General features: G+C 43.5%; 1 long non-coding RNA gene across 1 annotated transcript in view; it reads left to right on the top strand.

Annotated features, from left to right (window-relative positions):
* LOC143475490 (uncharacterized) overlaps positions 1-5,984 on the top strand; it is a 35,056-nt gene extending 29,072 nt beyond the window's left edge. The window contains exons 2-3 of the long non-coding RNA XR_013121032.1: positions 4,311-4,428; positions 4,641-5,984. This is a non-coding gene — a long non-coding RNA (uncharacterized LOC143475490). The remainder of the gene's footprint in view (positions 1-4,310; positions 4,429-4,640) is intronic.
* Positions 5,985-17,925: the final 11,941 nt, after the last annotated feature.

Genomic DNA, 17,925 nt, shown 5'->3' with positions numbered 1-17,925 from the left:
CTACATCATGACAACTGACAGGGCCAATGATCTTGGACCACTAGTCCACTCACATTGGGCTCTGACACTCCAGGTCACTCAAGGTTAATCCAAAGTCAAAGTCAAATGTATTTATATAACACTTTTTACAACACGTCACAAAGCAGCTTTACAATGTTATGGGTCCACATCCCTAATGAGGTCACTCCAGGTCACTCCAGGTCACTCCAGCTTCACTGCATATTTAGCTCCACTCTGAAAGGTACCAGTAGAAAATTGCTAGAGTTACCGGTATTAATGCTTGAAATGGGTTAGAATACAGAGTGTATAATCCATAGGCAAGAATCAGAAAACAACTATATATTATATATACTATATATAACTATATATAGGATTACAACCTTGCAATACCAGGGTTAGGGTTAGGGTTAGGACTACAGCTGTGTAGGGCCAGGGTTAGGGGTAGGGTTAGGATTAAGACTAGGATTACAGCTGTGCAGGGCCAGGGCTGTTGCACTCCTGTATAAAGGGTCATATATTTTGTTATTTCCATTACTGGACAAATATAACACTTTGTAGTCTTTGCTGACTTTGAAGTTCCATATTTTCATTCAGTGTGACCAGAGGTTTTGCCTTCACCCCTATGTTTATGCAAATAGGGATTTAAGTTTCAGAACTTCATATATTTATGTTTTTGATCTTCCACATTTTCCCAATCTGAATGTGGGTCTTCAAACCCCAGAGCCAAAATGAGAAAAAGGCTTTAAAACCAAGAAAACCCCAAGAACCTTGGCAGGGTGAAAGTGTACCATAAACACAAGGTTGTGTTGATATGACCTGCTCAGTGGCTGCAAATGTATGCATGTCTTTCTGATGCGCCACAGTAGGATCAGCTTTAATTTTCATGCCAATGAGCTGGTGGAAGTGCAAGCGGTGAGAGTCTGCCACATTTCTCCATTGAATCCTTCAGAGTTAAATGGAAACATATAACATGTTTATATGAACACCCTCACCCCACACCACCACCAGGCATTGTTCTGAGCACCATAAGTGATGTGGTCGTCTCTTCGTGGTGAAGAGCACTGTAGGGTTATTTAACAGATTGCAGATGCTTCTGTTCCTGCCATCTGAAAGCCACAGAAGAGGGTAAATGTGTCTGCAGTGATGGAGTTGTATGGTGGTGCTGGTGATGATGCCATCACCCGAATCACCTTCCTTTAAAGTCATGGATGGGTTCATAAAAAGGACATTTGCTCAGTGCATTTCTGACTGACACTTGCTTGGTTACATGCATCCCATGGTTAGCTTGCATTTGGCCATTTGATGAAGAACTACACACAAGTTTGTGACCCTGTGCTTTTCCCTGTGACTGAGCCTTGCTAATCTGAATGTGCGCAAAGTCTTGGTTCTTGGTTCAGCCCATGGACAACGTGCTTAGTCAGGCATAGACTGTCATTGTAGATCACGCTGTCAGTCCAAAATGCCTCCAGACCTTAAAACAACAAAGGAAATGCGGAGACAAAGGGGTTCAAGCAGCATGCAGAGCTTTTATGACCCTGATGTACAGTTTACCAGTGGGAATTTAGTGAAGGTCATAGATCAAAGGGCAGATGCTACACTGAAGGTCACACAGATATTTGTGCAAGTCATTAAATTTGAAACAAACAAGAATTCACCCGTGTCCCATCCCTGAAGGTCCTCTTGCCGAAACTGCTGTTTTCATACTAGTAAAGGAAATACATTCAATATTGGATGCAAGAGTATGTAGGAAGCTCTATTCTTAGAGTGATGACTCTAATCCTAATCCTGATTTAACCCTAATCCTGATATAAACCTAACCTCCACACATGGAAGCACACTTAGGGTCATGACCCTAATCCTAAATCCTGATATAACCATAATCTTAATCCTAAATTTGATATAACCCTAACTCTAATCCTGATATTACTCTTTTGTGTTGGAACTCAGCCTCGCCTTTCTCCCTCCTTTGATGCCTGGGAGCATGCAGCCTACACATGGCCTACATGTGGCCTACACGTGGCCTACATATGGCCTACACGTGGCCTACACGTGGCCTACACGTGGCCTACACATGGCCTATATGTGAGTATTTCTGCCTTGTCTGAAGGCTCTGTCAGTGGGAGAAAAGTGTGGAAGGGTTACAGTTAGGGGTTAGGGTTTAAGGCAGAGTTGTATAATCCAGGTTCAGAAAGTAAAAGTCCTCACCAGGATTTTGCTCAAGCTTGCTAGATTTCTAATTAGTGCAATCCAGGTAAAATTAATGGAATCAACACAATCCAGGAAGCCTGAGCAAAATCCTGGTGAGGACTTTTACTTTCTGAACCTGGATTATACAACTCTGGTTTAAGGGTTAGGGCTTAGGGTGTGGAAGGACTCACACAGCTGAGGTGATATCAGCAAAATTTCTCGTTTTGATTTCCAAATTCTCATTAACCAGTTGTGTGCTCCACAACTGAACGGCTGGTCAGTTTAACTCTGGCCACACCCCCAGGGTTAGGATTAGGGCTACACTACTGTTAATGTGTAATCAGCATCACTCCAGCCCTGTCTAATAATTCCATAAGCTGCGTGTTAATATCAGAATAGTCCATAGAGATCCTGCATTCCTTAACTTAATATGCTGACCAATTAAAAGGCTAGAAGTGAAAGTCATAGTGTGTCTGGTTGAAGTGTGTCAGCACAGTTGAGTTGTGCACAGTTGAGTTGTGCATTTGTCTGTTTCTCAGCAAGACATTATATCAGCATTACATTGTAATTGTATACTTGTACAATTGTAATAATATACTTGTTATTCACACACACTGATTGAATGAAGGAATAATGTTTCTCACAGTAATGACAATAGTATGACCCCCCCCCCCCCCCACTTAACATTGGTTAATGTGTTTATTGTAATTTTGTGCTTAATGAGTGCATTTTCTTCTGCTTCAACATGTAATGTTATTTTTCCATTATATTTACTGTAGTGAGAGGTAATTATTACCCTGTGCAATACTAAAGCTAACCATGCATCCCAACTCTGTCCATAAAACATGCATGCATAAGTAAGAGAGTTGCCCCCTGCACAGGGCCTGGGCAAATCCCTGTAGTTTAGTTATACGAGTCTGTATGGGTCAGGCCTGAGCCTAACGCTAACCCCTGTTGTTTAGTTATATAAGTCTGTATGGGTTATGGCTGAGCCTAACGCTAACCCCTGTTGTTTAGTTATATAAGTCTGTATGGGTTATGGCTGAGCGTAACGCTAACCCTGTTGTTTAGTTATATGAGTCTGTATGGGTTATGGCTGAGCGTAAAGCTAACCCCTGTTGTTTAGTTATATGAGTCTGTATGGGTCAGGGCTGAGCGTAACGCTAACCCTGTTGTTTAGTTATATGAGTCTGTATGGGTTATGGCTGAGCGTAACGCTAACCCCTGTTGTTTAGTTATATGAGTCTGTATGGGTTATGGCTGAGCGTAACGCTAACCCCTGTTGTTTAGTTATATGAGTCTGTATGGGTCAGGGCTGAGCCTAACGCTAACCCCTGTTATTTAGTTATTCATTTATCTCATAGGTTAACCCTTTGTGTAAATGTGTATTTGGCTCTTATCCATTTTCATTTACTTATAGTCATCTCCAGATGTGAGTTAGAGCTAGGGCTAGGGTTAGTAGGGTTAAGTTTAGGTTTAGTAGGGTTAGGGCTATGGTTAAGGTTAGTAGAGTTAGGGTTAAAGCTAGGGCGATGGTTAGTAGGGTTTGGGTTAGAGTTAGGACTAGGGTTAGGGTTAGGGTTAGCCCTGACCCATATTTGGACTAAATTATCAGTACAGTGCCTTTAAAGTTGGAGATAAAAGATGTCAGATGTCAGTCCAAAATGTGATGTTGCTGAAAATCTTCCTGCAGCTGTTTTGCGTGTGAATTCCTGACCAGACGTATGTGCGTTTGCAGCTCTTTTGCGTGCGGACTGACCAGACTGTGATGGTATCAGGAGCTCTCTGAGACGGTCCTCTCTGAGACAGTCCTCTCTGAGACAGTCCTCTCTATTCCAATGTGACAGGATGACCCTCCATTTTGGTGCCTTTAGACAGCTGTGACGCATTATCATAATATGCATCACCATTTGCTTATTGTAGTGCTTAGCTGTATGAATGTGAAGTAAAGATTACTTTCTGTATGGGATTGGAACTCATTGAATACACGAGGCACCACATCCCTGGAGTTGCAGCTAGTGATTCACATAAAGATGGCTTTGCCATTTAGAGAGAGAGAGATATGACAGAATCTCACGTAGAGTTTATATTGTTTTTCCTAACCTTAATCCTTTGTTTTTCAGTCTGGGCAAGCAGACACCAACCGACCATTAACACCAGCAGTCCATCAATGCCAACAGAATATTAACCCCAACAGACCAATAATACTGGGGTCCATCAGCACCAACAGACTTAACACCAGTAAGTAACACTAACCACCTCACTAACCAGAGCTTTGTTGTTTATTTTGGGACAAAACTATGCAACTACACTTAGAGAAGTAGATTTAGCTGCAAATTTGATATTTGACCTAGCAGGACATACTCCTGCAAGACAGGCTGATTAACCACCATGACGTGATCTCTTCCTCTACAGGACGGGCTGATTAACCGGTGTGATCTCTTCCTCTACAGGACAAGCTGATAAACCACCACGGTGTGATCTTCCTCTATAAGACATTACTCCTGCATCCTCTGGGACTCCTAGTGTTATTACGTCTAACACTAGCCCTCTGGGACTCCTAGTGTTGTTATGTCTAACACTAACCCTCTGGGACTCCTAACGTTATTGTGTCTAACCCAAATTTGAGACCAAATGCATAACCACATTTGGTGGTTGTGTGTCCCATCATGATCATGCACATCTGTTCTGCTCAAGAATGAAAATTTATCACCAGCAATTAAACCTTGTAGTAACACAGATTTCAAGCTGTTACTGCTTGAAGAACAATGCAATAATTTGTAATGTCTGCAAGATTTCAGGATCAGTCTGTCTTGTATGAGTAATAAAATCACAGTGATACCCTGAATCCACAGTGATACCCTGCATATATTGCTGGTCTGCAGGAAGCACACTGTGCCCCCGGAGGCCTATGTCTTTGTCTTGATCCACTGCGAAGACCATGATGAACATGGACAGCAAGACCTGCAAGACTGTGGAAGGGGCATGGTTGGCAATAGCAACAGAGGGCCCGCCCACACAGTAATCAGAGTGAGGACCCGCCCACTTTGGTAAACCATATTCTCTATGTTTTTATATACTACAACCGCTCAGGATGAACCCTGTGTTTATATACTACAACCGCTCAGGATGAACCCTGTGTTTATAAACTACAACCGCTCAGGATGAACCCTGTGTTTATAAACTACAACCACTCAGGATGAACCCTGTGTTTATATACAACCACTCAGGATGAACCCTGTGTTTATATACTACAACCACTCAGGATGAACCCTGTGTTTATATACTACAACCACTCAGGATGAACCCTGTGTTTATAAACTACAACCGCTCAGGATGAACCCTGTGTTTATAAACTACAACCACTCAGGATGAACCCTGTGTTTATATACAACCACTCAGGATGAACCCTGTGTTTATATACTACAACCACTCAGGATGAACCCTGTGTTTATATACTACAACCACTCAGGATGAACCCTGTGTTCATTTCTGCTGTGCAATTGAATAGCAAGTCAGACCATAATCACATGAGAGCAGGCCCTGACCTACTGAACCTACATGTTGAAGTGTGGCATGGGCACACACACACACACACACACACACACACACACACACACACACACACACAGCCTGTTTGGACAAGCTTTAACAGTAATACACGGTTGACAACAGGAGATAAGACTCTTAGAGAGCATACACAGGAAACAGCCGTGGCAGCAACACTTTGTACTCTGTGTACCTACGGTACCGACCACTTCTTATCTCCAAGATATACGACCCATTTCCTGCTTTCCCTTGGCACCTGCTCAGTGTTCGCCTGGCATTGAGAACAGGAAGGAAGTGCCTTATATGGTCACAAATTTTGGCGCTGGAATCTGTTTCTCCTATTTGAATGATGTACAAATTTGGGGAGTGCCACAGTGACTGACTATATTAGTACAATATAGATACTTGCAGATTAGAATGAAAACTGATCTTTTTTGTTTATTAAACAGTGATAATCCCTTCCATTGTAAGTGAACCTAAAACATAATCTGGTTGTGAAGCAATATTTTAAAAGGTTTCCCATATATACTTCTGTAGTAGATGGGTGTAAAGGTAGAACCTAACTCCAGTCCTTTGCCACCACACTACCAGTGTCATGTTACATTCATATGCCTTTTGCACTGACACTAAATATCCATGACTGATATTTGGGTTAGTGTGGCTCAGGTTTGATGGCAAGCTTCCATTTTAATGGCCACAGCTGTTGAAAGAAAGTTAAGACTCTTCTGCTAAGACTCTTTTGAACTCAAGCTGTGAGGTCAGCCAAGTTGTGTGCTCGGGTTTTAACTCTTCCCTACACTCCCATGACTGCAGACTGCTTCACCTGACCTGTCTGCTCAGGGACAACCTGATACGACACACTGCAGTTGCTCAACTAGTGGAGGATTAAGAATTAAAGACTTGGGCACTTCATTTAGATTTTTTATGCTACAGAACTCATGCACCAAAACCCATCACTGGAGTGTTATATTTGTAATTCAGCTGGATTCGGGAACCATGGCAAACTGAAGTAAAGTGATGTTCCACCACAGCGCCACCCCGTGGTTGTTATTCCTGTTACGTTCTGTTGTCCTGTCTGAAGCAGCCTGGGCTCGCAGGCCCACATGGATGGGTTAGGGTTATATTTAGGGTATAGGTATGGTCATGGTTAAGTTTATAGTAAGGTTAGGGGTCATCTCCCAGTGTTAGGGTGTAGGTAAGGTTGTGGTTATGTTCAGGGTAGGGTTAGGGATCATCTCCCAGTGTTAGGGTATAGGTAGGATTGTGGTTATGTTCAGGTTAGGGTTAGGGATCATCTCCCAGTGCTAGGGTATAGGTAGGGTTGTGTTTATGTTCAGGGTAGGGTTAGGGATCATCTCCCAGTTTTGACACTGTGACGCCTGAGCAGAGCAGTAAGAAACGGAGTCAGACAGACACAAGACCAAGTATACACACACACACACACACAAACACACACACACGCACACACATATATACACACTCACACATGCACACACATATATACACACACACAAACACATATACACCTATACACACACACACACACACACACACATTCTCACACATGTACACATTCTCACATACACACACTCACACATTCTCACATATACACAAACACAAACACATTCTCACACACACAAACACACACATACATGACTAATGACTATCCCTAACCCTAAATACTGTTGAAGAGACCGCTGTGGTTGGATTCACTCTGAGGAAAAAACTCTCCTTGTAAATAAGACATTGTGAGCTGTTCTGTGTCTCAGTCAAGGTTTCTTGAGGAGGTTGGAAGTTGTGTCAGAGTTAGACGTCTCCATTCCCCCCACAACAAGGTCACAGTCTGGTCACATCACACAGAGAGAGCAGTGGGAAACAGAACCACAGAATGCAAGAGTGACAACAATGAGTGACAGTAGTGACTATAGTGAGGAGCAATAGTGACTACAGTGAGTAGCAGTAGTGACTATAGTGAGTAGCAAAAGTGACTACAATGAGTGACAGTAGTGACTATAGTGAGTAGCAAAAGTGACTACAATGAGTGACAGTAGTGACTATAGTGAGTAGCAAAAGTGACTACAATGAGTGACAGTAGTGACTATAGTGAGTAGCAAAAGTGACTACAATGAGTGACAGTAGTGACTATAGTGAGGAGCAATAGTGACTACAGTGAGTAGCAGTAGTGGCTACAGTGAGTAGCAAAGTGAGTAGCTGCTAAACACTGCATGTATTCTCTTGAAAACGTACCATATGAGGTCATCTAGGTTGGGAGGAAATGATCTCCTCAACCACACAGACCTGCAAGTGCAGAACAAGCAAATGTATGTTTGTTATATTAACACCGCTGTGTAAGATAGATAGACAGACAGACAGTCAGTCAGTCAGTCAGTCAGTCAGTCAGTCTTTATTGTCCACAGGGGAAATTTGTTTTCACCATCAGTACAAAGTCTCATCAACACACTGTAGATACATATAGGTAAACTTAACACATTTCTCTGAGCTGATTCATCTGCTTCCCTCACCACCCGTAGCAGATAACATTTGGATCCGGCCCTCTTCTGAAACACCACCACCAGCGACAGGAGATTATAGGAGAGAGTGAGTATAGTAGAGGACAGGAGAGTTTAGGAGAGTATGGGAAAATATGGGGGAGTATAGGACAGTGAAGTAGAGAGCGAGTATAGGAGAGGATAAGTTTCCATTATAATTTTTTTAATGCATTTTCAAATATATTTTGTTAGTCTGTACACGTTTAATTGTTTAGATTGTTTTTGCTGTGTAGTTTCTGCGTTTCGCCTTTTGTAGACGTGGTGTGAGGAGTGTAAGGAGTGTGTGATGCAAGGAGTGATAAGTGTGATGAGTTTGAGTGGTGTGAGGAGTGTGAGGTGTGTGATGAGTGTGAGGTGTGAAATGAGTGTGAGGAGTGCGAGTTGTGAGGAGTGTGATGAGTTTGAGTGGTGTGAGGAGTGTGAGGTGTGTGATGAGTGTGAGTGGTGTGACTGTGAGGAGTGTGAGCAATGTGATGAGTGTGAGTGGTGTGATGACTGTGAGGTGTGAGGGGTGTGAGGAGTGCAGAAAGAGCTTCACACACTGATGTGTTCACACAAGCATGATACGCACATTACATTAAAGACGCGTGTGGCCTGTTTTACATTAAAGGGCCTCAGGATTATTCAGGGTTTCCTGCAGCGTGGCACTAACCCACTTGTGATACGTGGCAGAACTCCCAGAATTCCCAGAATAGTGTGGCTGCAAGTCCTCCCACGTCCTGTGGAGTGTGTGCAGTGAGCCTTCAGGAGGATCCATGTCCCTTAAGGAGGACGCCGTAGTCCATGTCCCTTCAGGAGGACGCCGTTATCCATGTCCCTTAAGGAGGACGCCGTTATCAATGTCCCTTAAGCAGGACGCCGTTATCCATGTCCCTTCAGGAGGACACCGTTATCCATGTCCCTTAAGGAGGACGCCGTAGTCCATGTCCCTTCAGGAGGACGCCGTTATCCATGTCTGTTCAGGAGGACACTTTTGTCCATGTCCCTTGGCCAACGCCCACCCGACAGTCTGGGTCAGTCTCTTCCTCTGCCTCTCTTGGTCAGTAGAGGATAATAATGCTCTTGAGTCCTGAGTTTATATCTTCTTAAAAGCCTCTAGCTGAGCAGGTTTCCTTACCTAAAGTCACACACATCGTTGTTGAAGTGGACCACAGAGAGTGTTTCATTTCAGACTCTTTCTTGACATTATTTACTTGTCAAGAGTATTACTATTTATTATTTACTTACTTGACATATATTACTTGGTAGCATATAGAGCCTGTTCTCCTCTGAATTCATAAAGGAGGCAATTCAAGGTGCTTTTTTAATAACAACTAAAAAATGAAACACATTTGGATTGAAATAAAAACACTAAATAGTCCATATGGAACTGTATATTTTTTAAATCCTGTGAGGCTCACAGCCAATGTATCGATACAAATGTTTATAAGGAAGTAACAGTGATCTTCAGCAGGTCCAGTGGGTGTTCTGCAACGTCCCAGATGGAAGAGCTTTGGAGAGAAAAGGTCTTTCTCAAGGAGATAACACCTTGTGGGTCTCACTGAGGGATCAATTATCCACCCTAAATTCACAGTTTGAAGGGTCCTGTTATTATGGTAGAAAATGACTTCAAGATGACTGCGGTGCGGTAAGAGAAATTCCAGTGGCTCAGTCTGCACACTCCAGACCTCAGCTGACAAAAGAAAGCAAGTCCCCCCCCCCCACCACCACCACTTGAAGGCAGCTGCCTTATGTCAGCACACATCACTGGCATTGCTATAGAAACATACAAACACTCAGTTCCCTGCAGTGCTGTTACTATGACAGCAGGGTGTGCACAATGCCATCAGTACAGTATTGCAAATTGTGCTTGCTCTGCAGTTTTGATTTACTGATCAGTTTTTGCTGCCTAGAATGTCACAAACCTTCAGCCCTTTTTTCCTCGTGTGCTGAACTGTAAACCTGCTTTGGACTACAGATTTGCTTTGACCCCATACATTAGACTTCCACATGTGTCCCGTCAAGGAGGGCAGTAGGGAGTGGGGTGTGTTGTATTTGCAAACACACTGTGGCTATTGCCAGAAGGTTAAGATGATCAGCTTGTGCTTCTGGGCTCCTCTAGGGCCGTGTGGTGTCAAATGTCATGACCCCTAACATTCCTGCCCTCGCACTTGTGTTCTGTGACCCTAATCTGTCTGGGGAAAATACAAGAGGTCATGAATGAAGATAAAGTGTAATCTGTATCTGTAATCTGTATCTGTAGTGGTGATGTTACACAGGACAGAGAGATGAAATGACATTGTGTTGTTCCTGCTGTTTGTGTGCTCATTAGAGTGGGATTAGGCTGCAAAATAAACAGATTATGATTGAAGCCAATAATTGAAATCTCATAATAAAATATTTCAGAGTAATGTTTTCTATGGAATGGCTCCAACTGTTGATTACCGGATCTCGTAGCATCCATTTAACTATAAACAAAGGTTAGGGGTTAGGGATATTGTGTGTACAACTGAAATTTTGAATTCAGATCACCAGAAGACTCAATGACTGGGGGCCCCTGAGCTCCACACCTTCACATGTAGAATATTAACTGAAGGCTTGATTAAATAGGTGAATCTTAAGTCTAGATTGTATGATAGGCTCCAGATATTGTGGAGCAAGACCATTTAATACCTTATAGGTCAACACAATAATTTTTTTATCAATTCAATATTTAACCAGGAGCCAGTGCAATGCAGAGAGAGCAGGACTAACATCGAGTATTCCGATTAGAAGACGATACAGTAGTCCAATTAGAAGACGATACAGTAGTCCAATTAGGAGACGATACAGTGGTCCAATTAGAAGACGATACAGTAGTCTAATTAGAAGACCGTTACAGGTGTTCAGCAAGGAGGTGTTCAACAGGGAGGTGTTTGCTTCATCCAGTAGGCCTGCAGTTATTCAGCAGCCTGCTTGGTTGCTAATTGACTCTGATGGAGAACTTGATGTTAATTTTAGTGATGAGCAGTTTATGTGACTCAGATTCAATGCTGAACTTCACCAACACAACACAACTTCACCAACACAATGCTGAAGCTTCACCAACACTATTCCAGCTTTCACAATGGCCATGTACATTTGTGCTGGTAGATGTGACAATGAAGAACAACAATAACAAAGAGAAAGTACAGGTGTTTACATAAGTCTGTGTTGTTTGAGTGACTGGGCTGTCCTCCAATCACAGGGACCCGGTGCAGAACCCTGTCACTGTCAGTCCTCGCTGCATCTTATTATAATAATACATTTTATTTATAATGCACTTTACATTTAAACAAATCTCAAAGTGCTACAGAGAAATATAAAACGTGAAAATTTAATTACATTGCAAACACAGTGGTTATTTAAGAGCCATAAAATCTGCTTAAAAGATTTAGGCCCTTTTTAAAATGAGCAATCGACTGCAGTGCCCTCAGATGGTCAGAGAGTGTCACATAGACGCGGCGAGTAATGAGTTTAGTTCTCAATGTAAAGATTTGAATTTGTAGAATGGAGGGATCAGGACAAAGTTTTAAGGGTAAGACATTCCTGCATGTAAGGTGATGCATTTCCATAGATACACTGATATGTAAGGAGAGAAATTTTATGTTGTACGCTTGCAGAAACAGGAAGCCAGTGGCATGAATGAAGGAGAGGTGAGATGTGCTCGTCTTTCTGACCGCAGCAGGATTCATGTGGCACTGTTCTGGATGTGCTGTAATCTCTGCTCCAGATGTACTGTAATAATCTCTGCTCCAGATGTACTATAATCTATGTTTTGGATGTGCTGTAATCTCTGCTCTGAGTGTACTGTAATAATCACTGCTCCGGATGTACTGTAATCTCTGCTCTAGGTGTACTGTAATCTCTGCTCCAGGTGTACTGTAATCTTTGCTCCAAATGTACTGTAATCTCTGCTCTGGATGTACTGTAATCTCTGCAGACTCTTGGTAGGAATCCCAGTGAACAGTGCATTGCAATTATCCAACCTTGAGTAAATGAAATTATGGACCAGCTTTTCAGCATTAGAGACCTGAGGGATTAAAGGTGAAGGTGGCAACAGCAGGAGTGAATGACAGGGGATGGAGTGGAGGAAGTGATGTTAAAGGTATTTGCTGGTCTAAGGGCTGGCCTCATGGCCTCAGGGCTGAGCACTAGCCCGAGTGGAAGCTTCTGTTTGCCCTGTGAGTCAGTGTTAAATCATCCACTTTAGTCCCATGTTGAATGGTTAAAGGGAAATGACGCTTCCTGTCTGTTAATGAAAAGGTGATTGTTCCCCTGGACACAGTGGCCTCTGCTACACAATGACCACCTGAGACAAAAATTGTATCACATAACACATAAATATTTACTGGAAATTAGCTTCTAAACTGTGAATAACAAATAAAACAATTAAAAGTGGTGGCTGGATGTTTTGATTAAATTGATAAAGTGCACCTTTCTTGTATTGGCAGTAATAAACTCATTAATTTTTTAGAGTGTTTTCTGTGTCACTGTGGTTATTATTTGTGACGAGCGGGGGTGAGCAACAAAAAGGAAGCGATCACGCCAAGTCTCAGAGAAAAAGGATGGTTTAATAGAAAGTGTGCAAACCTAAAACCCGTGCAATATCTCCAAATTAAGGATATAATGACCAGCGGTCAACTGGTACAAAGACAAGACATATATTTACATTTATGGCATTTGGCAGACGCCCTTATCCAGAGCGACTTACACTTTTATCTCATTTTTTATACAAGTGAGCAATTAAGGGTTAAGGGCCTTGCTCAGGGGCACCTCAGTCATGGCCTCAGGTCTGGGAATCGAACCCGGAACTCTCTGGTCACAAGACCAGTTCCCTAACCACCAGGCCATGACTGCCCACATATATATGACTGCCCAATATATATATTGCCTTGTATATATAGGCAAACAAACGACCCTCAGGTGAGACGGATCACGGGCTCCGCCCACCTGAGGGACGCACATGACGTCACCAAACAACAACAACAACAGCCGCTGTGGACGGAGGCGGCCGGTAGGGGGCTGCCTCACCGTGACATTATTGCTGTAGAGTCGAGACCCACACGGTTATGATGGGCAGGTGGCCACTGGAGTGCTTTGACTGCGACAGAGTAATGGTTGTCTAATTACAGCAGAGCAGTTGAGCATGGATATCAGCTGTACTGTAGCCTAGCCACAGCATGGATATCAGCTGTACTGTAGCCTAGCCACAGCATGGATATCAGCTGTACTGTAGCCTAGCCACAGCATGAATATCAGCTGTACTGTAGCCTAGCCACAGCATGGATATCAGCTGTACTGTAGCCTAGCCACAGCATGGATATCAGCTGTACTGTAGCCTAGCCACAGCATGAATATCAGCTGTACTGTAGCCTAGCCACAGCATGAATATCAGCTGTACTGTAGCCTAGCCACAGCGTGGATATCAGCTGTAGTGTAGCCTAGCCACAGCATGAATATCAGCGTACTGTAGCCTAGCCACAGCGTGGATATCAGCTGCTGAGAGGGGGGGTTGTATGTTGGCCAGTCTCCACATGCAGTAACAAAATCAGCATATGGGGCTACTCATCATTTCCTGTTTGCCATGAATGTCCTCGCTATCTGTACTTTAGATTTGCCTCTCACTTGTGAGTAAGACCCTGTGAGTAAGACCCTGTGGAGATGACCCAGTGTCTCACTGCTGCCCTCTGCAGGTTCTGACCTACATATTTCACTTACCCACACAAACGTGGCAGCAGGTCACATTTCAGTGTGCAGTATGGCCAAACAGGCTTTGGATCACATCCACTTCCAATAAGAATTGTTGCTGCTGCATCCCAGCCATGCTTGTAACAGGTGGTGGGTTCAGATCAATATATTTACAGGAGTTGAACAATGAAACTGAAACACCTGGTTTTATACCATAATAATTTATTAGTATGGTGTAGGGCCTTCTTTTGCGGCCAATACAGCGTCAATTCATCTTGAGAATGACATATACAAGTCCTGCACAGTGGTCAGAGGGATTTTAAACCATTCTTCTTGCAGGTCACTACGTGATGCTGGTGGAGAAAAATGTTTCCTGACTCGCCCCTCCAAAACACCCCAAAGTGGCTCAATAATATTTAGATCTGGTCACTGTGAAGGCCATCGGAGATGTTCAACTTCACTTTCATGTTAATCAAACCAATCTTTCACCAGTCTTGCTGTGTGTATTGGTTCATTGTCATCCTGATACATGGCACCACCTTCAGGATACAATGTTTGAACCATTGGAGGCACATGGTCCTCCAGAATGGTTTGGTAGTCCTTGCCAGTGACGTGCCCATCTAGCACAAGTATTGGGCCAAGGGAATGTCATGATATGGCAGCCCAAACCATCACTGATCCACCCCCATGCTTCACTCTGGGCAACAGTCTGGGTGTTATGCTTCTTTGTGGCTTCTCCACACCGTAACTCTCCTGGATGTGGGGAAAACAGTAAAGGTGGACTCATCAGAGAACAATACATGTTTCACATTGTACACAGCCCAAGATTTGTGCTTCTGGCACCATTAAAACTGACGTTTGGCATTGGCACGAGTGACCAAAGGTTTGGCTATAGCAGCCCGGCCGTGTATATTGACCCTGTGGAGCTCCTGACAAACAGTTTTGGTGGAAACTGGAGAGTTGAGGTGCACATTTAATTCTGCCGTGATTTGGGCAGCCGTTGTTTTATGTTTTTTGGATACAATCCAGGTTAGCACCCGAACATCCCTTTCAGACAGCTTCCTCTTGCGTCCACAGTTAATCCTGTTGGATGCGATTTGTTCTTCTTGGTAGTATGCTGACATTAACCTGGACACCGTGGCTCTTGATACATCACAAAGACATATCACAAAGATGTTTGGTCACAGACGCGCCAGTACGATGTGCATCAACAATTTGTCCTCTTTTGAACTCTGGTATGTCACCCATAATGGGGAAGTCATGGCCTGGTGATAGGGAACTGGTCTTGTGACCGGAGGGTCGTGGGTTCGATTCCCAGACCTGAGGCCATGACTAAGGTGCCCTTGAGCAAGGCACATAACCCCAACTGCCCCCTGGGCGCCGGACTAGGGCACGTGTGATCCTCAGCCCCCTAGTAATCACTAGTGTGTGTGTGTGTGTGTGTGTGTGTGTGTGTGTGTGTGTTCTAATTGCACAGATGGGTTAAAAGCGGAGGACAAATTTCGATTGTGGTGTAAAAATCACAATTGACAAAATATGGGACATTTACATTTACATTACATAATGTTGTGTGCATTATATTGAGCACAACATTATATTGAGCAATATTTTGAGCACAACTGTGCTCTTACCCTGCTAATTGAACCTTCACACTCTGCTCTTACTGGTGCAATGTGCAATTAATGAAGATTGGTCACCAGGCTGGTCCAGTTTAGCCATGAAACCTTCCACACTAAAATGACAGGTGTTTCAGTTTCATTGTCCAACCCCTGTAGATTATTTTCTTTTCTCTTGTCTTCTCAACAATTTTATTGAGGCTCATTCAGGGTCAGTGTCAGTTACACCACCACATACACTTTTCTAATTTTCTCTATCTCTCGTATATACAGAGGATTCATTTAAGATAGAACTTGTCTTTTCTAATAGAGTGACAGTTCTAAATATATTTAACACATTCGGCAATTTCACCTGAAGACAGATGTGTATCTGGAGCTGCTCTGTTTCTGATTCTCCTGAGCTACACTGATGGCATGTCTGTTATTTCTTCCTCTGTTTCCCTTTGTCTCTCTCTCTCATCTCCTCACTGTTAAGACTTCAGTGATCAGGGATCAGACTGATCATCCTTGATTAGTAAATCAGACTTTCTATAGAAGGAGCAGCTGCTTATTTCAGCCAGATTTGTTGGAGATCAGAGCACAGGGCGAAGAGTGAAGAAGCCACACTGGGTTCATCTGTCTCCAGGTGGACATGACTTGCATTTTGACAGATGGCAATGACCTTCAGAGCTCAGGCCCTGTTGATGTGAACATGACGCACTGGCACCAGAGCGCCCCCAACTGGACTGAAACCTTCACTACCCCGCAGAAAATTGATGGTGACGTGGTCATCAGTTAGGAAGGTGGCACCACCCTGACGGAGGGCTGGTGTTAGAATGCCGTCACTCCATCCATTCCAGGGCAGAAGGATTTGATCAGGCATCTGCTTCAGCCTCCTCAGACTCTTCCTTAGCGGGGTCCTCACATTATCCCCAAGTGCATGTCCTTGGTGACTTTGTTTGTTTCTTGGTGCTGACAGCAGCGTCAAAGTGCATCATGCATAATATTACCACCATATGGCGTTTCGTCTGGCTTATAGTGGGACCCACACCTCCCTGGGAGATGGCGCCCTGAAATTACAGGACTCAAACTCACACACACACACACACACACACACACACACACACACACACACACACACACACACACACACACAAACACACACATAATTGAATGTGGAATTATAGCACTATAGCACTAATTATAGCATTATATCTCTCAAACACACATACACACATTCATCTCTTTCTCTCAAACACACAAACACCTCTCTCAAACACAGACACACACACACACACACACACACACACACACACACACACACACACACACACATACAGCAGCAGAAATCGAGACTCATCAGACCAGGTAACGTTTTTCCAATCTTCTATTGTCCAATTTTGGAGAGCCTGTGCGAATTCTAGTCAGTTTCCTGTTCTGAGCTGACAGGAGTGGCACTCGGTGTCTTCTGATGCTGTGGCCCATCCAACAGCCCATTCTTTTTTGTCATCCCCGATTTAGCCCGTGTTTTGGCTGTGTTCTCCCCACAAACTTTGTATCTTTTTACATCTTGTATCTTTTTGAAGTTTTGTCACGCCTAGTTGTAGTTCGGTCTCTTGTTTGTTTAATTAATTTATTGCTGGAGTTTACTTTGTCTATTGTTTATTAATCATCCCCCGTTGCGTTCATAAATCCAAGTCTAGTTTGTCGGTTGGTTGTTTGTACCTTGCTTGCTCCTCCGATATGACATCTCCATGTAAAATATATCAATTTTGAAGGTATCTCTTCAAAATTGTGTCTGTCTCCTGCACTCCTTGAGCCCCGAACGTTACACCGCCTCAAGGTTCAACGTGTTGGGCATTCAGAGATGCTGTTCTGCACACCTCGGTTGAAACGAGTTATTTGAGTTACTGTTGCCGTTCAGCTTGAACCAGTCTGGCCATTCTCTTCTGACCTCTGGCATCAACAAGGTATTTGCGGACACAGAAGTGCCGCTCACTGGATATTTTCTCTTTTTCAGACCATTCTCTGTAAATCTTTCTCTGTAAGATGGTTGTGTGTGAAATTCCCAGTAGATCAGCAGTTTCTGAAATACTCAGACCAGCCAGTCTGGCACCAACAACCATGCGACGTTCAAAGTCACTTAAATCACATTTCTTCCCCATTCTGATGCTCGGTTTGAACTGCAGCAGATCGTCTTGGCCACGTCTACATTCCTAAATACATTGAGTTGCTGCCATGTGATTGATTCGACATTTGCGTTAATGAACAGTTGGACAGGTGTACCTAATAAAGAAAGCAGACAAGCTGAAAGTGACATTGGGATTAGGGTAGTGGGGCAGGGGTAGTGGGGCAGG

Source organism: Brachyhypopomus gauderio, chromosome 14, assembly GCF_052324685.1.
Source record: "Brachyhypopomus gauderio isolate BG-103 chromosome 14, BGAUD_0.2, whole genome shotgun sequence".
Classification (NCBI taxonomy): Eukaryota; Metazoa; Chordata; class Actinopteri; order Gymnotiformes; family Hypopomidae; genus Brachyhypopomus; species Brachyhypopomus gauderio.
This window is presented reverse-complemented; position numbering and strand designations above follow the sequence as displayed.